At 38.4% G+C, this 24,114-nt stretch overlaps 1 protein-coding gene across 2 annotated transcripts in view; it reads left to right on the forward strand.

Moving 5' to 3' along the window:
* fibcd1b (fibrinogen C domain containing 1b) overlaps positions 1-24,114 on the forward strand; it is a 134,995-nt gene that overhangs the window by 86,247 nt on the left and 24,634 nt on the right. The window lies entirely within an intron of this gene.

A 24,114-nucleotide genomic window follows, 5' to 3' on the forward strand; every position in this document is an offset into this window, starting at 1 on the left:
ATCTCAGCCTTATTATTTCAGTAGCTGCTGATTTCCAGGGATTTTCCCACAGGACCGTCTCTGGGGTTTACAGAGAATGGTCCGAAAAATAGAAAATATCCAGTGAGCGGCAGCTCTCTGAGTAAAAATGGCTTGTTGATGCCAGAGGTCTGAAGAGAATGGCCAGGCTGCTTTAGTCTGAAAGGAAGGCAACAGTGACTAAAAATAACCACTCGTCACAACAAAGTATTCAGAACAGGTTGAAACCTTGGAGCCGATGAACAACAGCAGCAGAAGACCACACCGACTGCCGCTCCTGTCAGCTAAGAACAGAAAATATGAATCAACACTGCAAAAAACAATGGAAAAGAAATAGAAGATTGAATTGACCTCGCTTTCTGCTGCGACATTCGGATGCTAGGGTCACACTTTGGTGTAAAAACATCCATCCCGCCTTGTGTCAGCAGTTGAGGCTGGTGGTCTGGGGGATTTTTTTCTTGGCACGCAATGGGCCTCTTAGTGCCAGCTGAGCATTTTTAAGCACCGTAGCCAACCTGAGTACTTTGGCTGACAAGTGCAGACATAGAGCACCTTTGGGATGTGCCGGAATGGGAGATTCATACATGAATGTGCAGCAACTGTGTGATGCTGTCGTTTCCGTAGGACCAAAATCTCTAAGGAAGGTTTCCAGCAGCACCTTGTTGAAGGTGAGTCTGTGCCATGAAGTAGTTCTGAATGCAAAAGGTCCTTCAACCCAGTACTATGGTCACCTAGATAGACATACACTGTATATTATCATCTGTGCACCAGCATATGTGTCAATTAGTCTAACATTTTAATTTGTGTCAATCCAAAGAAAGAGTGCAACAGCCTTTTCCACTTGGGATTAGCTCTTTTTCTATTTATGACAAACTGTCATTCACACTGGTGATTTGAAACAATCTGCTGACTGAGTTTCATAATGACTGTCGAGTTTTATATTATATTATTTATGTTACATTAGCATTTGTCTCTTGATTCTGTTGTATTCTTTAAACCTTCTTTACACTGACGTCAAACATCTGTAGTTATAAAGGTACAGTTAATGTCAAAGTAAAAGATAACTAATAAAATTTATGCCTGACAGAAAAATGCTTCCCACATGTTGTGTGTATAAAGGTAAAACCAACATATTGCTGAATAAACTCCCGGAGGAGTAAGTATAAAGAGCATAAAACTGGGTCAAGCAATTCCATTGTCACAATCAAATCTATTAGACACCTGGTCGCCGATGCTGACGTAGGCTTGTCTACCTGTAATATAGGTCCTGAAACAGTTTAACGTGGTCCCAAAGGAACCAACCTAGTTTTCCAGATGGCCTATTACAATAACAGAACTTGGTCTGCAGTGTCAAACCCAGAATTAAAAGTATAGACAAACGATCTGTTGTCACAGTCATGTCTTCTCTCCTGCCTCCACTTCCTTAAAGTACACCTAGAATAATTTTAATGTTTTACTTTTTCTTTTGAACAAAGAAAATATTATATAACTTAAAAGCTGTGTAGTAGTAGCTCAGGAAGACACTTTTGCTCACATTGTTAAGGATGTGAAGGTCTAATTGGAATAAATCCCAGAATAAGCTTGCTCAGAATTACATTACATACAATCTAAACACTCCAAGTGAATGATTTAAAGTACGTAAATGAAAGCATTAACAACTTTCCAAGTGTTCTCTTACATATACATGCATCTGCATATTTTATTGTTGAAATGAGCATGAATTTGTTTTGGTTTCCTCGTCTCTATTAAAGAAAACAGAAACACAACATTCTTGAGCAGTACTCATTTCATTATCCAGTGGAGCTTAAACTGCTTAATCAATGACAAAATGGAATTCTAGTTTTTGGTAACTGCCTGTAAAAACAACAGCTTTTCATTTCTTTTCATGCAACTGCTGGACTGAATTCCAGTTATCCATTTATTAATTTACAATCAGAGATGTATGTCTGTGAAGGTTCTCAGTCATCCAGGTCATCGTAGTCAAAGGAGCTTGCAAAGAAAAGCGTCTGGACTTCTTTAACTTGCTTGAAGGCATTTCACCTCTCATCCGAGAAGCTTCTTCAGAGATGTACTGTTCCTAATACAATAACAATCCCGATACCATTCAGTGCTGGCTTAATGTATCAGCTCAAGGTATCTGCAGATAATGGATAATGATCTGATATCAGTGTTGATCTGATACCAGTAAGCTGTAATAATAAGCTGTAATCCATGTAATTCAGCAGGCTTAACTTGGATATTTATTTCCTGACTTGGCAAATAAAAATATGGCAAATAAATATATCCAAGAATATAAATGTGCTAAATGCAGTATAGAAAACAACATACTATAAAACTGAGTTAAGTGGAAAGCTCATTTTCACCAATATCCTATACCACAGCGTTTAGAGTTCATGATCAGTCCATTAGCCAATTCAAATATAAAATCGGTGCACCCCAATTTAAAATAGATGTTCATTCCTTTTATACTGCAACCCCTTTGCAGCTTATATTTCACTAATCAGTGCACATTTAAATGTCCCTGCAAGAATAATCTGTAAAGCAAGAGGCATCTCTAAGAAGACACTAATCTGATGTGGCAGCTGGTACACAGAACCATCTGAAAAGTTGTGCAGAGCTGCTTGAATAAGAGCAGGCACACAGCGGGCCATTTGGCCAAAAGTCCATTTACAGTATCACTGTCTACCGCAAGCTGATAAAAAACCAACCACGTCAATGTACCACAAGGCACAGCGTGACAAAGAGAAAACAAAAATAAAACCACAGTTAGGATTTCATTAGATTACTTTTTAGCATGTTAGATTGCATACAACTGACACTAGCAGGATTTTATTTATTTATTTTTCATTCTTATTTCAGAAAATGTAACTTTGGATGGTTAGTGGTTTGATACCAGCTCCTCCAGTTTTCATGCTTAAGTCTTCATAGGCAATCCCAAATTTCCCCTCATTTACTAATAGGATTAAAAGAAAAAGAATATATATAAAAGTCCATTTACCTTTAACAGTTGATTAGATAAACAATCTGCCTTTTATCAGATTTAAGAAGATGCTGATTGGTCCAACCCAACTGTGGCTTTCCTCGTGAATACAGCTCTGAGAATCCAGCTGCTTTGTCATGTAAAGAAACTGGCAATTATAAAATCACAAACTGTATGATGCAGAAACTTGTACTGCTCTGTGATTTTCAACATTTCTGAGGGGCAGAAATACATCAGGAGATGCAGTCCTCTGTTTGAGACTTGGACCTGTATGATACCTGCTTGCCTTGGCTTTATACTTCAAGGAGTGTGTATTAAGAGAAGATAGAATCAGCTTTTATATGAGAAAAAGTCGGTTTTATTGATATAACAATGTAAAATCAAATCTGTTGCCCTCACTGTTAAGCTCTTTCCATTAACGTTAAGCCATTTTATCCACCGCAGGAGTTTTTCCCTGTTATTTTGGCGAGTGTTTACATCCTGCCACAAGCTAATGTGAGTGCTGCACTGCAGTGTGTGGCTGCCCAGATAGCCAGTATGAAGAAGAAACCAAAACTCTCTTCTCATTATTTCAGGGGATTTTAACAGAGCAAATTTCAGCAAAGAACTGCACAAATCCACACAGTATATGAAGAATCCCACTGGGCAACCTACTGTCACGGAGTATTAAAGGATGTATACTGCCCTGTTCTTCAGCAGCTTTTAGACCCTCTCATCACTCATCTTCTTTCGGCTCACAGGCAAAAGATAAAGTCTGCAAAGCCTACAGTAAATACAGTGGGGAAATGGGTCTGATGAAGCTTAGTGAGCATGCAAAAGATGCACCGCTGATTAACTAAAAAATCAAAGCTCGTACCTCTTCCTGGCACCAAGCCATTCAACTGCACAACTTACAGCTCCAGCTAATTTTACTTCACGTGTCCTTGTGGTGACCAACTAGCTCCAGTCACAGCTCTGCAGCAAAAATAATCAAATACTCAAATTCTTTCTCCAAATTGTTCTATGGGCCTGCCACACACATGTAATCCTGCATCACAGGGTCCTGCCTCACATCTGTAGTACAAGTCGGTGTAAAGCACATCACAAGCCCTGTGCCGGGTTCACTTATCTTCTAGGTTTTAAAAAAAGTTGACTACTTAGGCAATGCTTAGAGCACTGTTCATAATTTTTATGCATCAGTCCCAGTTCTTGTCCTGGCACTCCCACTGCTTAAAATTCACTCCCGCAGCTTGCACACAATGTTCCACTTCAACCTTTGGATCACAAACTTCCATAACCCCCCCCCCCCCCCCCCCCCCCCCCCCAAAAAAAAAAACAGGATGGAGTGAAGAGAAAGTAGGGAAACTTGCATCCAGTTCTGGCATTCTCCAGGGATGTGTGTTCTCCTCACTGCTCTTTTCAGTGACTACAACTGTGGGCACACTGGTCTTATCTGAGACTCAGCTTTCACCACAGCCTTCATACTTCACACTGTGGCTGCCATGAAAATTTCTCGGTTTAGACCAAGCTGTTCTAGAGGGGACTGTTTACACACTCCTACATTGGCCTTGTCCCATTGGATTTCCAAGCATTGCAGCCCACCCACACAGATGCACCGTGCTGCTCCTTCCTTTTTTTTCCTGCGGAGATGCTGATCGCTGTCACCACTGTCACAACACCCGCTTTCTGGCGAAAATCTGTCTGCCCCATCCTGCAGGGAGCACATTTAGCCCTTATAGATTGTTTTAATCCAAGACAAAAATGTTAATGCAGTTACTCAGCTGTTTAATAAGCCAGCTGTAGAAGCTGTGAGCTGAAAATAAGCTTTATTAAATTCCTTCTTTATAAAAAAAGAAAAAAACAGCTTCAGCCTCAGGCTGTTCGAACTAAAAGTGGATGGTAATGTTATGGATCGTGTCCTTGTTTCTCTGACAATTTATGTCATATCTTATAACAAGAGATGCAAATCAGAGTCTGCAAAGCTAGAATTTAGAGCAGGAATTATTACTGTGTGATATTGTTTCACATAAATTTTGGCTTAGGGATTAAAATGGTTACTCATGTTGAAATAGAATGTAGGGGTCTGACTGTGCAACTATTATACACAATACGGACCAAAGTACTGAACCTCCTACACAATACACCTACAGGAGCTGGTCGGCCTTATAAAGCCATGCCATGAAGCTCCCAGCACAGTTTTTGTGCTGATGTTAATGTCAGAGCAGATGTAGAAAGAAAAGTGATGTACAGCAGTGATGTGATGCAGCACTGGGGTTCCTAAACACACTACTTGGAGTCGATTGTAGTTTTATTGTTATGTAGGGAGGAAATTTAATGAACTATCGTCCACGCTAAAATTCAGTGAGCGCTTTACAATGACCCATTCTTTCACGTACGAGATCAGAAGACTTTGAAGACTAAAGGCAAAATATTGGGGGGTTTCATTTGCAGCAAATTTATGAAAATCTAGGAAGAAATGAGGCAAAATGTCAACAATTTAATAAAAAAGAATGAATTATAATAATATTAAGATACAAATCAATGCTATTTGCACTTTTAAAAAGATGTCTGAAAAGAAATGTTTTCAGAAATTCGAGGATTGCACTTTGTAGCCTCAGCTGAGATTTTTATTATTATCTTTAAGCACCACTAAATTTGTTTATTCCAAGTATTCTATGAGCCTTTATTTCCTAAGCACACCCAGAGAATGTCACATCATTTTTGCGATGGTCCCCAGCAGCGCGAGCGTAGAATTTAATAAGACCCATGCATCTCGACTGCTCTGCCTGGAAGTCGTCCTTTATTCGAAGAGTGCCTTGTTGTGATCTAACATTCCTTGGTTGCCTACCTCAAGATACACTTACAGCAGCCACTGGGAAGAAATTAAAAAAAAAAATAAAGTATTTTTTTCCTCCTCTACAGTCCTTTCTTCTGTCTGTCACTAAAATTGCACGCAATTCGAAAATTGTGTGAACCACTTTACATATTGCTCACCTTTAACGAGTGGGGCACATGCAAGTGCTGTAATTGAACTCTTATGATCAAGCAATAGATGTTTGTTACATATATATAAAGCTGCATTCTAGTGCCTCTCAAAAAACAGAAAATTCTTTTGCCTAGTTTAATTAAAAAAGTAAACTTCAACATATCTCATATTCATCGCATGTAGAGTAAAAAAAAAAAATTCAAACCTTTTTTTTGTTTGAATTTTGATGATGATTGTGGCTTAGTGCTCATTAAAATCGGAAATCCAGTATCTCAAAATATTTCATGAGGGTGAGAAAATTACTATTCAAACAGTACTAATACTATTTATCTCTCGGTCTAGTTCAGTGCACACAGCCACAATCACGGGGAAGACTGCTGACTTGACAGTTGTCCAGATCACAGTCATAGACAAGTAAGCCACAGAAAGTTCATATTCAATGTAATGTAAAGATAACTGGAAGCTGATGAAAGGGAAGTGGATGGTCAGGACATTTTTATCTTTGAGAACTTGGGAGAGCTTTACAATGACTGCATTGAGGGTGGTGTCAGAGCATCAAAAGCTACCCCACACAGAGTTCAGGAGCTGGCTAAAACTGTTATATAGCTATTATCAGCCCACTCCAGAAACAGACATTCTTAGGGATAAGGACAAGAAAAGAAAACTTGACTGTTTTCCATTTGGAAATCAAGGTGTCTGTAGGAATAGTGGCGAAGCATTGTACATGGCAGCGAATACTTTTACCACAGACTCTTAAGCACATATGCCCAAGACACAAAACAAGGAATTTATAGACACACTGTTCACACACATTCAAGCATGAATGCAAGAATTGGGGAGCATGATTCACACGGTTAAAGTATTGTATGTCACAATACACCCATTATATTCAGTGCACATCTTCACTTTTTCTACCTACAGTATGTCCCTGTTTTTTTTTTCATTCCTCCTCATCTTTTTTCTTTCCCACACATTCGTGCATAAGCACGTCCTTACACACAGTTATCCTCCACAGCGCGCATGTATCACAATGCTGCATCCTGAAGCTTGTATTTATATTCTCATCACCCAGTAGAAAATCTAAAGGAGGACTGTATCAACAAAGAGAGCACAGCTCAAAGAACATCACTATTCCCATGAGGATGACAGCTCATTTTGCTCTTTGTGTGTGTGTGTGTGTGTGCGCGCGCGCGCGTACTTTTTCCCCCACCCATCATTTTGACTGTGGACAGTTTCTTGCTGTTGCAATAAGCCAGGGAAGTTTTCATGGGTTTGAACAAACATTTGATCAACTAATAGGGACAAGTTATAAAGCTGGCCCTTTTCTTTACTTTGCACAACGCTGCAGTCCAAGACGGAACTGGAAAGGTCAGGCAGACAGCAACTCCAATTACACTACAAGTAGACCTGTTCTGAGAGAAGCTATGAACCCAGATAAAAACAATTGCAGTAGATCGTTTCTTCAACTCTGACAATCTGTCAAACACTCCAGTCATGTGGTCCTGCATCTTCTCTCAGCAGTGGTAGGGCTACTGACAGCAGCAAGGTCAGGGGTCAGTATCTCCTGCTGCCCACCAGTTAGTGGACAAAGGAGGATGGATTGCTGATTGATTGTGCTCTGGAAGATTTATTGCTCCAGTCTTTAACGGATACGCGACGCCTTAACCTCATTTGAAGTGAAGGGATTTTGGCTGGACACCCTACTGTGCCCATGCTCATGAAGCAGATTATATATTTAGACATTAAAGGAGTTAGAAAGATAGTAAGGTTGAAAAAATGTACATATAGGTGTTGAAATAACCAGAAAAGAAAACAAGCGTCGATCAGAACAGCTCACAGTGGAGGAAGAGAAGAAAGCAGTGGTTAAGGAGGAAAATCCAGTGGGTTGTGAAGATGAAAGAGACGTATAAAGGGAATTAAAAGAGAGACTAAAGCTGAAAACTAAGAAAAGTTAGATCAGATTTTTTTTTCTTTATAATGAACAAAGTTAATATTTGACTGCTCCCAGAATTTCACCCCTATACGAATGCATATTCTTGCCAGGGGTGTTGCATTGCACACGTAAAATACGCATACATGCATAAACATAATGTGCATAAGAAGACAATTTGAAACTACTGTACCTTACAGGAAGGTCGCCGCTTAGAGAAACTCTCTAGAAGGCTCTACACAGTCTACCCCTGAACTCTCACTGTTCCCGTTAGAGGGAATAAATAGCCTCATTATTCCACCAGGCGCTCACCATCCATCCCCCATGTGTCGCTTCCATTGTTTCTAAAAAAACTCCTTTTGCATAGCTGTGAAAACTCTTCATTCTCTCTGCTTCGCACAATAGCCCCCATAACCATACTGTATGAATGATTGGACATTAAAAATGTTATATATAATTTGCCATTTGTCTTTTCTATAATGCAGAACTCGTCGCTAGATGATTTGTTCTGCCTGAGGAGGCAAATCTTAAATTCAGAAGCCTGCGTTATTTACAGCAGGTGACATTTAATCCTCCAGTCTCCACTAAGAAACAAGTTGCCAGTTTATATATAGTTTATATATAAGAATATATTAGTGGGATTTTTTTGAAGACAACTATGAGGTAGTTAGCTGTTAACCTTTCTGTGGTTCATTAATCAAACACTATTGTGTTTTGTTTTTTTAGTGTATTTTTTATATAAAGAAATAAAATTTTGTTTGCATGCCATTAAACGATAATAAGCACAGTGAATCCATTTATCACTCCCACCTTTGGGTAAATACTCCCACCTTATAAACACGGTATGTTGTTCTTCTTTAATTATTGTTAAAAGCCTGTAGCTTGTAGCGTCATCATTAAATATACCGACACCGATCGATTCATTTAACAACGCTGAAAAGACAAACAAATTATTTTCACATGCGGGGATCACTCATTATTTAGCTGAGGTGTTCTTTGACTTAGGGTGTGCCTTGCATACTGCCAAGTCTTTAAAAGCAAAACAAAAAAAACATCTAACCTGGCCCATCATACAGTTGTTACTCCCAGATTTGTTCCCACAACAGTAATTTACTGAACAGTCTGAGGAACCTTTACTCTTAATTTCCCCAGATCCTAATGTCATCTTTGTCTTTTCCCGATCAGCCCAGATTCACACTTTATCATTAAAGAGTCAGGCATTTGGAATTATGCAGAGTAATGCTAATTCTATATCCACTAAGTCTTTCGCAACAACATACGCATTAGAATTCTTACTTTGATCACGTATGGATGAAGCCGAGTGTTTTTTTCAGTGCATTGTGCAGCTCTTTACCTCCAGTATCTGCCCACCAGCAGTGGGTCTGTGTTTTTTACTGCCATTGGCTTTCTACCCTGCAGATTTCCTCCCTCCAGCCGTACCCGCTAGTAATTATATTCCAGAAAACCATTTCATGAGTTAGTACAACCACGGCAGTTTGCTAACACTATATTTAATTCCTCACTGTGACACATTGTACAATTTTAAGAGTGTTTCTGCAACAGTGTTTCATACAGTTGCTGCCATAATAATTGGCTCCATATGAAAGGGGCTTTATAAAGTACATGTATTACTTTGGTCCCTAACTATTCACTTAACACTCGGAAAGAAGAGCATAAAGCCTTGGAAAGGTACAATACACTTAAAATGCATATACTGCGCTAGATAAATGATGTCTGTCTCAGGTCATTGACTTGTGTCTTTTAGTGTGGGTGTGTGGAAGCTCTGTTTTGCCTCCTTCGTAGCCTTCAGTGTGCTCATTGAACTGACTTACATTAATCTCTTTCAACCAAGATGTTGCGTTTCAGATCAATGTTTCTCTCTCAGTATTTAAGCTGTACATCTCTCTGTAGATCCTTGTCCTTTGGAATTACAAATCATTTAATTCATACTCAGATATTTGATACTACTCACTTTTATATGTATGTGATGAGCATGTGTTTCTTGAAACCTCAATTCTAGCTACTCTGCATTTCTTGGAACACACCACTTAGACTACATCTTGCAGTCTACTAGGAAATCTACTACAGTTATACAGGTATGAGTACATTTGCATTTGTGCGCTAAATGCATTTCAATGCATGTTGATTAATGTGGCAGCACAAGCTAGAGAGTGCAGTTCAACCCAGGGGATCTGATTAAGATTACTCTGGAACCCAGCTGCCTGAAAATACAGTGAAATATCATATGATATCATATCCCATATGACAAAGGGAATTAAAGACTACAATCCCCTGCAATCTATTATTTAAAACACTTGTAAGTGTTTTCAGTTAAAGCTCCTCCAATACTGCGTTCATATTCAATCAATTATTCAAGAGTATGATTCCTCTTCAGTGAGTCTGACATAGTGATGTTGGCTGTCCGGGGAACCAGTCAGCCAAGCAACCGAGGCCTTGCCAATCACTCCTGACGCTGACACAATGATGCTTTGGCCTCCAGCTCTGCCTGTGCTTCCTTCAGGAGGGTACACTGTCTCTGATTGGTGCAGCTGTACCCTGGCAGACACTCCATCTGCACAAGATTGCAGTGCTGAAGTGGAGATAGCTGCAATTTGGAGCAATTCTCCCAGTAATTTCGATATGTATGAGGACGATAGCTATTCGAGCTCCTCTCCACAAGACCCAGGTACTTTATTTGAAGCCTCTCTTTACCAGCCTACAGGTATATTGCTCCACCTCTCTACTTGTGCTGGTACCAGAGTCTGGTGTGGTCCATGCAGCACAGAAGGATCTTTAAAAGGGGGAAGGGATTTTTTACCTTCCAGTTGATGTACAATCTTTATGAGCAGAATCTGCTCATAAAAGAATGTTGAACGAGCACAGATGGGACGATTGAAAATTTTATTGAGGAATTACTGAATAGATCCCCTTAATGACAGTGACGGAAAGGTCTTTGAGGACCCAGCTTCTCACCATATAATTCCATTTCCAATTTTGTTTCATGCAATAATTCATTTCATCATTTGTCTTGCTTTTCTTGAGGGCTTTCAATTAAAAAGCACATAACAGCTTTCGAGTACACATAGCCGTGCGTCATTGTTCATGCCTGGTCAGACATTAGACAACAGAACAACATATAGATTAACAATTTATGAATTCAAGCACTGCTTCAACTCCTCTGAGCCAAGATAAGCACACACTTCTGCAGGGTCTCATCCTCGCTTTGCGCTTGTGCATTGTGAACAAGAGTCTAAATAAGGGAGGAGGCTATGGTAACTGTGAAGAGTAGGTTTCTCTCACTGAATTAAACATATGTCAGACAGTCTAGTGCTACTTTAGACAGTAAGGGTTCCTGTCTCGTTGAGAATCTCTCGATTGTCATTATCTCATCATTAACCGAGAACATTCTTGGGAATATTCTGCATCTATAGCACTTTTGTAGGTCAGTATCGGTCATTATGCAAACTTCCTTTAAAATACCTCAATTTGGCTTCTGTTTTAGCCTTCATTTTCAATTAGGCAGGGATTTTTTCTTTTTTTATTTGCTTAACGGTCAGAAAAAAAATCTTTCTGTCCATATGACAACTGAGTGCACTGACTTCTTGAAAAGTCAAAGATTTCTAATGGCGCCTGGTGCTTAATTAGCGGTGACCTTTCAGCAACCTCATTACAACCAAACAGTGCTGGAGGGTCTGAAGATGTGTTGCCCTGTTGGACACTTTCCCTCTCAAGCCTCTCATTACTTTGACCTTGGAATCAGAGAGATGCTTTGCACAGTGCCCATGCTTAGCCCAGAATTGTGTCATGTGCATCTGATCAAAGCTTTCATTTCAGTGGCGTTTCAGTAATCTACTCCATGCAGTTCATGCTTTGCTGAATAAGAACCCTCTCTCCCTCCCCGTTACGCTTTCAGACGCTTTTTCTTCTTCTTATCTAATACAATCTTTCTCCCTAGTTGGATTTCCTCCTATTCATTCTCTGGGCTTTAAAGGGACATATCTGGTCTTTAAGTCTGATGTCACTAGCCGTGTCTGGGCCTAAACTCCGCTCCAGGTCCATATATCAAACGATCACTATGGCATTACTGAGAGCTGAAAAACTGTCTAAAGTCTTTCATCTTTAATAAAATGATCAGCGTTCTGCTCTACCAGGTGTAACAATTGAGTTTAACATCCAGGCATCCATGAAAACGGAATTTATGACATTTAACGGAGTTAGAAGTTAGCAGGGAGTTAGCTCGCTAGCTTCTATCTAAATACAATATAGCATGTCCTGACTGCGGGGTTTTGGAAACAAATTAAAACGTACAGCTCTGTTATCACTTCCAACATAAATGAAGACAGAAAACTAAACAGCAGTGACGTTTGTAGGGTTACTGAAGTTTGGCTAGCTGGTATATAATGATGTGCTACGTGACCGCTAGCGACACAGCTATGTTAGCATAATATAAACATAATATAATAATAATATGTTAATAATAATAATAATAATATAAAGTTAACGTGAGTGTTCTCGGTGGTCAGGAACAAATGTAATCGCATGGCAGGATGCTGTAAAAGGACCAAACTTCAACCAGGAGAACAACTGAGATAATCCATCCACAATACGAGGTTAGTCATTCATATACTGCTGCATGGGCTGGGCTGTAGTTACATCCTAAGGTTTTAAAAACTGAGCTTAAATAAATGATTAGTGGTAATAAAAGCCGAGGAAGGTCAACAGTGATCACTGACTGTTTTAGGAGCTTTTTGAGATTAAATAGAAGAAAATACAAAACATTAAACGTGTTAACAACACAAAAGCCATATTAAACGCAGACTACTTTAGGCCCGGAAGTAGGATTCGTCACGTCATCACTTAAAGACCGGATATCTGTATAATTATATAATAAATAATAAAGATCATTTTGGCAGCATAATCCAAAACTGACAGTTTACAGATATATGGTATGGTATGTGTCGGGGGGGGGGGCACATGGGTGGAAAACGGGGTAAGCTTCCCTAGAAGGATCCTAAATAAGAACAAATCAAGGTCAATTTTCAATAAATTTTCAAAGAGCTCACATTTCCTTTGAATGTACAAGTAAGAAGGACAATAGCTGCTGATATAACTGGAAATATTGTATATTAAAATAAACAATTAACAAAGTCCTTTACATTCATATACCCATATTGTATGGTAGTGAAGTTAAAAATTAAACTACAACAGTAGTATATTATAGTAAATTACATTTAAGCTCACTTTTAAAGCTCAGAGGAAGGGATTTTTTTGGTCTTGCTTAATTTTGAAGTTAACAGTTTCAAACTTTGTAAAGCATAGTTTCAATCTGATTTGATTTTGAAGCTCAACTCACTAATTCCAAACTTCATAAATGTTGTGCTCAGAGCATTAAATGTCATTTCAAGCTGTATAAATTTACAGCTTTTGATTGTTAAACTGTTTTGCTTAATTTACTTTTGAAATACCAAATCAAACCTGATAGCGTAAGTTAAAATCACAAGTTATCCATTTCAAAATTGATGTTACTTTGTGTCAGGGATAATTAAACTGAACATTGTCCAACAATATTGGGTGTCACATATCATTTCCATCACATGCTGTCATGCTGCCACACGATGTCATCTCCATTACAACACAAATTTCGGGGGAAAATGTTCGATAAATAACACAATTGAGAAAATTATATGTTGTAGTTGTGAAACTTTTGCAAGAGGGTATATGCAAACATATATAAATAAACTATAACCATAACTGCGCAATTTTTAGAATATGCTATCAGAAATTATATATTATTTAAATTAATTCATCAAAGGAAGTTTTTCTACACTATGTGGAAAAATGAAACATTAGGTATGTTAATTTCAGCGCCTAATTTCAATGAGTTTCACAATTTTGGACTGCTTGTTAACCTGTATGTGACCTTTTAAACATCCTATTTAGCTTGTTAGAAAATTGCATCTTCCGCTGGAAAACCTTAAAGCATTATTCTTGTGTGAATACTCCGCACCCAGTGGATCTTCATGCCGTCTGTTGCCAGTCCTTCCTGTCAAGCTGGGGCTGCTCTGCTCATTTTGTTTTACCTGAGAGCACCTCTAAATATTAATGTGGTCTTCTCCTAGAATTACATCCTTGAAGGCCTGCCAAATCTCTCAGCATTTGTCTACCTGCCTCTTTTCCTCTCCTCCACCTTCCCTCTGTGTCTCCCTTCACCACTCTTGGCTCAGTCTTTTCCACCCCGAAGGTTAATTTCTGATGATATCAGATGTGATGGGTTGTTGGCTCTCATTCTTCTCTCTCATGATTTTATGACTCTAATCTTGCCACTTGAGCAAAATCCTTTCCTTTATTTTGCCCGGTGGATGGCATTTGGAAGTGTTTAGTTTCACAAAAGCGTGAGGTTGAAAGCAAACCCGAAATCTAATACTGACATCTATGTGAGGTGGATAAATTAATCTTATGTGACGCGAGCCAACATTAAAATCAGCATGACTTCAGAGATTTAAATTTGTTGTATCGCGGCGTTTTACCTGACCTTCTTATCAGTAAAAAAAATGAATCCCGTTTAAGTCGGATAAACAAGCGAGCTGTCTTGGCTGTGGCAGGGACCTCAGCAGCAATTTTGAAGATTTATGTTTGGCACTCTCATGGTTTGGGAAAAATACATCTGAAATGGTCCAAAAGGATAACATTCAGCCTCCTTGCACACTAACGCTGTCCTTGAAATACTCTGTGAAGTGAAGTGCTGTGAGTAAATCAAAGTAAATTAAAAAAATTAAACATCCTGAAAGAGCAAACAACCAAATGAAAACAAATCATTAGGCAAATAAACCAAAATTGTAATGGAATTGAAATTCACAGACAAAAAGGTGGAAATGAATAGAAAAACAAAACACCTTAAATGAAATAAATGAAAGCAATAATGAGCAGAATCACAGGTAGTCATCCTTTGCCTTAAGTGTTAATAAAACAATACATTCAGAAATCAGCAGAGGTTCTGCCACTGTAGTAGCATTTTTTTTTACCTCCTTTCCTTGTTAAGTGTTTAATATGTTATGACAAACCATGTCCTCCACATACAGTACACTTAAAGTGGTGCATGTTTAGTATAAAAAGTTGATGGTACAGAACATTTGGGATTTTACACAATGCATTTTTTTCTAAAAACACAGAGCTAAAATATAATGAGCATCACCCATGGCCGGCCTAACGCTGTGTGCATTCTAATGATGTTAGTTCTTCTGTTACAGTTCAGATCAGTTTGTGTGCCTCAAACCAGAGAACAGTAATCCTAATTAATCATATCCCTGAATAACCCGTTATCTACACTTGTGCCATCAAAGGCACTAATTCCCTACTGAATGGTAGTCAAACCTATGGCACCTTGCTTTCACTGCTAGCTCTGCTGACTTATAGGTGTGCTTGATCTTCAGCTGGATTTTAGTCAGAATGAATTAGTTGGGAAATGGCCTATTAATTTTAAGGTCACTGTCAGACAACTGAGTGTTGTATTTCTTGTCAAAAAAAGGCCACTTTTAATTTCAGCAGTTAGATAAGGAGAAGAAAATGCACGAATAGTCTTTTTTTTTTTGCTGATACTGCAATGAAAATGAAATTGCAAAGTGATATTTGATATCTGATATTCTATTTACATTTAATTAGGATAGGATTAGTTCATATAGGCTTAGTTGGTCAAAAATGTGTTAACAATAGCACCTCTGATATTGAAAGTTACTTCTTTATCCATGTGAATGCTAACATGTGCAATAAGATTACTATCAGTAATCACAGGCACATGTATTATTATAGCAGACATTTTGACATCCTTGTTCTGTCCTCTGTTTGGTCTGCATGAATTATTCTTTGAGCAAGTGCAATGTTTTATGCATCACATATCATATCAGGATCACATGGATCTTAATGGTAAAACACTGTCATGAAGTAAAGGAAATAAGCACAGAGCCAGCCAGTAATGAAGTGAAATAATTATTACCTATCTTAAGATTATAAATCCTTCTGTTTGTGTATCAGACAGTAACAGTATATGAGCTATGTATTCTTAATGCACTGCTGATTGCTACGGTTGCTTGGTTGAACTATAGCGGAGAGGTTATTTGGATAGGAAAACGCCATTAGTTTTAATGTTTTCAAGACTCACTGCCATGACTACATCACAGTACATCATTGTGACCTGCCAATTAGCTTTGCATCTCGCCTGTTACATCAACCTTTGCCTGTCCTCATCTATTTAAAAAAAACATACCCAGTCATTAATAATAGTCATGATGAGAAAATGCATTGGGTGGAGGAAGAGCTTTGCGAAACAGACAGCAGTTTGCATTGGAAGAGCTCCAAATCAAGCTCGCTAGCAGTAGCTGAACCATACAATGCAAACATGCAATTAAACTGTTCAAGCTACATTATAAGCAACATGAGCAGACTCGTAGCAAAGTTAGTGTCTTACTGTGAGCTGTCACTAGCAGCAGCGGCAGGTACTCATTGTTTTTCAGAGATTTCAGCAGAGCTCAAATACAGAAGTGGAGATATTTGCAGTTATGGTGGCTTCATGTACGCAGTAGGAAAGACAACATAAGTAGACATTAACATGATATGAAGGAAATAAACAAAGAGATAAAATCTTTGGAGACAGTAATACATGCCATTATTACGTCTTGGTTTGATTGCTGGGTCGCACTTTGTGTTGGAGTTAGCCCTTCTTCCGGTTGGTTCAAAATGATGCTTTTTGATTGGGAACACATAAAAAGAAGAGCACATTACACATGTTCTGACTTTGCTCCACTGTCTGTGAACTTTAGAGTCCATTTCAAGTTCTTGTATTTGTTTGTAAATCCTTAAATGGTATAGCCCCGCCTTACCTCAGCTGCTTTACCCCTGCACTCCTGTCTGATCTCTCAGATCATCTCACTATTTGCTCCTACATACTCTGCACATTAGACGGTCACCTACGTTGGCCAATTTTAAAAATTGAAATTGTGTTATAGTTGTTTTTGTAGTTTTTTATGATGTTCAATTTTATTCAATTTTGTGTGTAGCACTTGTGCGGCATGGTATGGTAATCATGTAACACCACCTTTGTCATTTTACTGAAAATTACCAATAACATCCCAACATTTTGATATGGTAATTATAACTGAGAGCTACAAGTTGCAGTTCAAACTATTTACTAAAAAGTTAATAAATGATTAAATAACATGAAAAATGGGGAACAGGTTAGATAACTAATTAATCATCTGTTGACTGTCAGTAAATGTTAGAGAAGTAGTTTTTAATACACAGTTAAACATGCTTGACTTTTGTCAAATAATACTAAAATAATAAAAAATAATTATGAACAAATTTGGGGAAAAATATTAATTAATGTTACAGATACATTATTTAAACATGAGGTAAAAGTAAAAAATAATTGGTAGACAGATTCCAGTTTATTAGCATAAAATTAGATTAAATAACAATCTATGCAGTATTTGTTGTGTTGGATCAGAAAACTAGTGTTTCGTTATTTGACGACATGGTAGGTTTTTTTGTGTGTGTTTGTTTGTTTTTCCTGTCTGTTGAACATATAATATTAATCCTGCATGATCATTTGTTTAAACCTTTAAACTTCCTCTGCTTTCTTGCCTGTGTGTTTGTTATATTCGTTATATATACAGTTCCTGTTTTATCACACGTTATACTGAAACTGATAGCAAACCATTCTTAAATAGTTAAATTCTGTATTTGCATTTTGTTTTACTTGTACATCATTGAATACCACTTCAGTGGTATCCCATTAATTTTCCATCATGTGCATGGCAGTAGTACTTGCGATCAAGTTAGTCAGCAACCACTAACACACACCAGAGATTTAAACAAAAAATAAAAAGATGGTAATATCACAACTGGCTTTTATCTGTGCAATTTAGAAAGACCAGCTGATTTATATTATAATATTTTCACATTATGCAACAAGGTCACTTTTAATATTGCTTTTTGAAGCAGATAAAAAAAGACCAATTCCCACTTAAAACTGTTTTACTGCAGTATGAGATGCCCCTGATTGAGAAAGAGAATTTTAAAGTACACATATTTTGCAGCGGATTAGCATTTAATTATACGTTGTATTGGAACACTGCAATAAGACTCTTTTGCTCATCTCTGCCACTCAACAGCTCTGTTGGGCTGCCAGACTAACAGCATTGCCACCCGTCGTGATCCTTCATTCTATAGCTTTGTGTGTCAACTCTGCCTAATTAAATATGACCCTTGACCTTGAAATAGTAAGAAATATCCTCCCAGTTTACAACTTCATTTAGTGATGTCACGCTTCAGTGTCGAGTGTCATGGATTAGCAGTGTAATTCTTTTTTTTTTATGCTGTCATCCTACAAACCATTTATCGATTCTGCAGAGCCACATCTTCACACCTGCAGCCATGCTGAACCACCTCCATCTGCGGGCACCGCAAGACAACTTCCATTAAAGCCGCAGAATTTAATTCAGTGAAAATGCTGGAGGTCTTGAATATGCGGCTCAGTGAGCTTTTGTCTATTCAGAAACCCATAAGACTCAAAGGAAACAATATGTATTAATAATATATTGCAAAATGTATCTATCTTCAAAGATGAAGCAAGTGACTCCTAGCAGCAGTAATGAGGGCGCTGTGGGCAAAGTGAACAAACATTCCCAAGATCATTATTCCCAAGTTAGACTCAGCCTGGGGAACGCTACCGTGTGTTTGTTGCTGAATAAATAGTACTACTGAAGTGTTCGTTCAGCTAAAGAATATTCTGTATTCACTCTCGAAATGCTTTTGAATATTGTTAAATCAGGCTCATGTGCACTTGTTCGATCGGTTAAAAGCAGGGTGTGTGTGTAAGGCTTCTTACTAAGCCTGAAAGATCTAGGACCATGTTAGCCCCCACGTTTCAGACCATATCTCATTTGATCTAGAGGCAGTCGGAACATCCAAAAATATGAGTGTGTAAGGGGAAAAGATTTTCCACTTTCCAGTTCCAGTATAACCAGAGAACATGTATTAATTAGCATACATTTTTAAAGCGTCCACATGCCATCTTCCTGTTTATGATAAATAATATCAAGTTTCTAGAACAACTGACTGATTCGAATTTGCAAGAGGAAAGTTTTCAAACAGGCAAAGCAATGTCAGAGGTGTGACAGTTAATCATAAAATTCTTTTGCTTTTGTGTCCCACCAAATGTCACAGTTGGCTCGGAGGGAGCAGCAAGTCAGAGAGTTCAGCGCACACCTGTCTCTGTTTTTCTCCCTCCACTCCTATCTTTTGATGACAAGGGGAGAACCAACGATAGCAAGCCCTTTGTATTCCCTAAGAGGAGACGAGAGCAAGCTTTTTCACTAGACGCGTGTTCGCAAACCCTTCAACCAGCCTAGCCTCTGATGGCAAAGGGCAGAAGAACTGTCCTTGTGGCTATGGAAATAACCGCTCCTCTTCGAGCGTCCGCTCCCACCCCCAACATCCACAATCTCTGTAGAATAAAACTGCTTGACAGGAAGAATAAGGAAAAGACAGCGATGGAGTAAAAGAAAGACAACATGAGGGAGGGGTTGAGTTATCGTGGGAGGGTTAGAGGAGGAGGAGGAGGAGGAGATGGAAGAGTGCTGCTCCTTTTCTCCTTTTTCTACTGAAACAGTCTCAGGAGCTGCCCCCCAGCAACAGAGGGAGAAAAGCATGATGAATAATTAACTTCGAGAAATGTCACAAACGGCAGAGAGAAGTGTAATCATTCCTCTGTTGGGTTTAGAGATCTGGGGGTTTTTTTAAATTCTTTTTCTTTTATGCCCCGTAGAGCTGCGTGCACGGCACTGAGACTCTGAGAGCAGGACTTTAACCCTAAAAGCATCAAATACATTCCCCTACACATTTTTCAAATAAAAGGAAATAAATCATTAATATTTAGCCCTTTTAGCAAGTATCACAAAGGCATCTCACAGAGGTCTTCTGCATTTTTAATCAAACCATTGATGTCAGTCTCATTAGCTCTAAAATCACATTTAGGGAGCGAGAGCCTCTGATGGTAATGGTTTAATCAATGTCAGGAAGGCTTGAGCTTTGCTTCCTTTTAGTTTGGGAGAAGCGGAACATGCCCTCTCAGAATGAATAAAAGATTTAAAAAAAAGACAAATTATTGTCTTCATGTTCTAAACAAGCTAAATTTGTCCTATATCCCAGAAACCTGTTGTGAAAATGAGTTATAGATTACCATGACCTAGTTTAATGAGGTATTGCGGGTTATATATATCATTTCTATTGTCATTTTCATACATTTATCGCCAAAGAGGATCGATAGCTGGCTTCCATATTTGTGTGTTTTAAGTTTAACGTTGGTCTGCTTTTCATATATTTAGCAGAGAAGACTCTTTCTCTTCTGTTTACCTGATGTGCAGTCAGCTGGATGAAGATGTTTAAGGCGCAGAACTTTTTAGCTTTGCAACTTTGTTGGTAAAGACATTGTGAAAAAGAAATAAGGACATCGATAATTGAAAAGCAAAGAATGCTTATAGATTGTTCTTCCATCATTGTGCAATCAGGCACACTCTAAATGAGATTCCCTGTCAGTAAACACATTGATTGTTCAAAATAAGAGGATTTTGCCAGTGTTATTTGTCCTCTTTTCATTACACAGAGTAATTATCCCTATACGGGTAGTTTTGTATAATGTAGAGATCCATCTTATGAAGAAAGGTTAAGGAACATTGCTACTCATTTATATTGTGTTTGAAGCGCTGGATAGCATTAGTAGGAGGGGGTAGATTACCTCACCAGGACATTTTTCTAGCATCATAGAAGCTGGTATCGATGTCCTTGCTTTGTTGGTGATGGCGATACTTTCAGTAAGCTCACATTCATTTCTGATATGCAGGAATGTTTGATTTAAACATTTATAGTAAAAGGAATCAAAACTTGATGTTATCCAAGGTGGCCTTGAAAGGGCTGTAACTTTTGAAAACACCAGCAAATAGGAAAAATGCTGCAAAAGTTCACAAAAAAAAAAACAAATCACAAAACACTGTATTTGTGGTTTTTTGGGGGGGAAAGACAATAACGTGTCTCACAACCGTGACAAGCTAATAGTAAACGCCTAATAGCAAATATGTGTCTACAGTAATAAATAAATCGTGATTAAAACACACATTACCTTGCTTCTTTTTCTGTCTCACAACAGCAAAGAATCCTCTGCTTCTTTTAAACGTGTCTTGGTGCTTAAATCCTTTTCATGCGTTGTTTCTCTCATTTCTACAGCTGTTCCGTCACATTAATGTCTCCCCAAAAACACTTCCATTGTGTCCATTGGTTTTTTTTCTACTTCTGATGTCTCTTAAAGTTTTGTTGTTGTTTTTTTTTTTTTTTTTTGGGGGGGGGGGGGGGGGGGGGGTGTCTTTTACTGTTTCTGTTGTCTTTCATTAAACTTCCTGTTTGCTTTTCCAGCATCTTTCTGTTTGCTGCTTTTTTCTTAAGTTGCAGTGCATCTCACCTCTCAGGGACAACGTAGTACAGGAGCTTTCTATGAAACCTCACTAACAGGACTAACCAGTCTACCCTACCTTGTTATTGGTGTTTGAAGTAGGAGAAAGTTCCACATTGGACTTATAGTATAACTAGTGTAATTTCTTTTTCATGACTACATCATCCAGTTTGTCTAATGTTTTCTGACGTACCAGAACATTTTTGAATTTCTTTTCCCAGCCAACTCTGTTCAGTAGCGCAAAACCAAGAGTGTACTAACAGACAGCTTGTGTTCTGTTGGTAATTTGAAATGTTTTATATTTAAATAGAATAGTTGTCAGTCTGTCAGTCCACCACTTTAGTCCAAACTGAAATCTCTCAGCAACTATCAGATGGGTAGCCATGAAATTGGTACACATTTCAATAATGCCCAGAGGCTGAACCCTACTGAATCTTGATCTCCTACGTTCTTCTAGAACTGCTATCATATCTGTCCAGTACTCTGTTTTGTGACCAATTAGGACAAAGATACAACTTCCCTCACACCCTCGGGTGACAGCTGTACATCCACAGACAGTATGGCTGCGTGACATAGAAACATATAACTGCTGATTAGTGATACCTGAGTGACTTGGGTTAGGTGCCCAGCACGCAGCCTGTCACTCAAAGTGACCGCATCTCTAATAATGCAAAACTTTAAGACTTAAAATTTGGGGTTTTGGAGGGGTGTAGCCTATCCCAACTGTCATAGGGCAAAAAGAGGGATACATTCTGGATGGGTGAGAGAAAACCATTCACGCTCTCATTCATTCTCATATCCACACCTAGATTTACCATTTAATCTAACAGATATGTGGGAGAAAGCCAGAATCCCTGGAGAAAACCCACACAGCGAAAACATGCAAAATCCACAGAGAAAGGAGCTTAGCCTGCATGTGCATTTAAAACTAGGACACTCTTGCTGTGCAGCAACCGCTATAGCTGCAAACAGATGAGCTCGGAAGCATCATCCTTTGTGGAGGTGACTTTAGCAGAAAATGTTTGTACTATGTTAACATGTGAGTCTACGGAAGAGCAGGTCGCCTATGGTCAGTCGAGCAACTGCAGTTTTTTGGCATTAGCTTCATTTTTCAGCCTCACAGGCTTCCACAATGTAGCACTACCAACCTTGACCTCACCGATCTCATTCCGCTTCTATACAAGAAAAGCAATTCAAATCTAAATATTTTACTGGCTCTGAAATAAAATCATATTGTATCTTTTCTCTTTTTTTGGCATTGTTATAGAAAACCACATTTATTTTCAGCTATTTGTACTGAAGATCTAATTATTGCATTTCCCATGTATATATACATGGGTTTAGTCTCTGGTCAGTTGTAACATTTTAATATTAACGGGCTGCAGAAAGGATACAGTACATCAAAATAGATAATGATATGCCACTATAGCTAGAACAAAGGGAACAAAGAAAGCATGCCCTAATTGCTCGTGTGAAGCGCGCAGGAGGACAGGAGGACAAGTTTTCTGACTGCCTCCTTTGCTTCTCTTAAATGGCAAATCAGCGAGAAGAGAGAGAATCACTGCCCCAGCAGAGCAATCAGCATGTTAATACTGAAGCAAAACACCTCAAAATCCTCCCATGTACCAGAATCCATTTTTAAATAACCTAACAATAACATTTAATTAACAGAGAGAGTTACACCTGAGCATTTAGATTTTAACCAAAGAAGTCTCTGTTGTTATTTCACTTGTCTTCCTCTTTAATTATTCTGAATTGGAGTCTTGCTGAGATTCTCTGGGGCTTTAATTAGGGACTGAATTAAAGTTATGTAAATACAGTTGGAAGCCGTAGAGTCTTTAAATAGAGTTGTGTTGCATCTGGCATTCCCCCCACCCGAAAGAGAAAACATCCTAAGTCTTTCTTTTGAAGTTTGTCAAATCACTCTGGGGTACTTTTCCCTTAGGTGTTTGTGTGGATTGATACTTTTTCTCAAAGGGTTATGACACAAAAAATATTTCTGTGAATGTGCCGGGTTTTTCTGTCTGAAGGCATGTAGAAAACAATTAATGTGTGTCGCGTTCTCGCTGTGTTTTTACTGCTGTGTAATCCCGAGCATTTGTATACTCGTATAAAACTTTTAACTATTCACTGGAAACCCGCACGCATGATGTTACCTGCCTATGACTGTATTAATAACTGATTCTCCAGCTCCAATTTGCTGATCTACTGTGAAAATGAAAAGAATGGGATCAACCTCCCATTGGGCTAGATTAAATCCAAACTAAGTGCCTGGGCCCAGACTGCGAGCTTCTGTCTCTGAATAATAATGGGTTCTTTCAGCTGTGTTTGTCATCAAATTAGCCCTCTACTTCAGTCGAGGCACTCTCAGAGAGCAATTCTCGACAGCGATGGAATTCAAATTAGGCCGAGTCAGTTTGAGGTTTGTAAGCTTTAAAAAGGAGAATGAGTTTCATTTGTGGAGGTGATGATTGCCGTACACTGAAAAAAATATGTTGTTGGATTTACTTAATTCAATGGTGGACATTTGTTGCACACAGATGTTTTGCTTTGGCAGCAACTTAAACAATTGAGTTAAATTAACACAATTTATTCATGTTCAATAAACCTGTGCAATTTGTGTTGATAAAATGTGACTTAAACATGTTTTGATGAAGTAATTTGAGCTCTTGAAATATTTTAATCCTTCACAATTTTCTCACTTTATCCCAACACCATTCAAT

This window comes from Maylandia zebra, linkage group LG7 (genome assembly GCF_041146795.1).
Source record: "Maylandia zebra isolate NMK-2024a linkage group LG7, Mzebra_GT3a, whole genome shotgun sequence".
Taxonomy (NCBI): domain Eukaryota; kingdom Metazoa; phylum Chordata; class Actinopteri; order Cichliformes; family Cichlidae; genus Maylandia; species Maylandia zebra.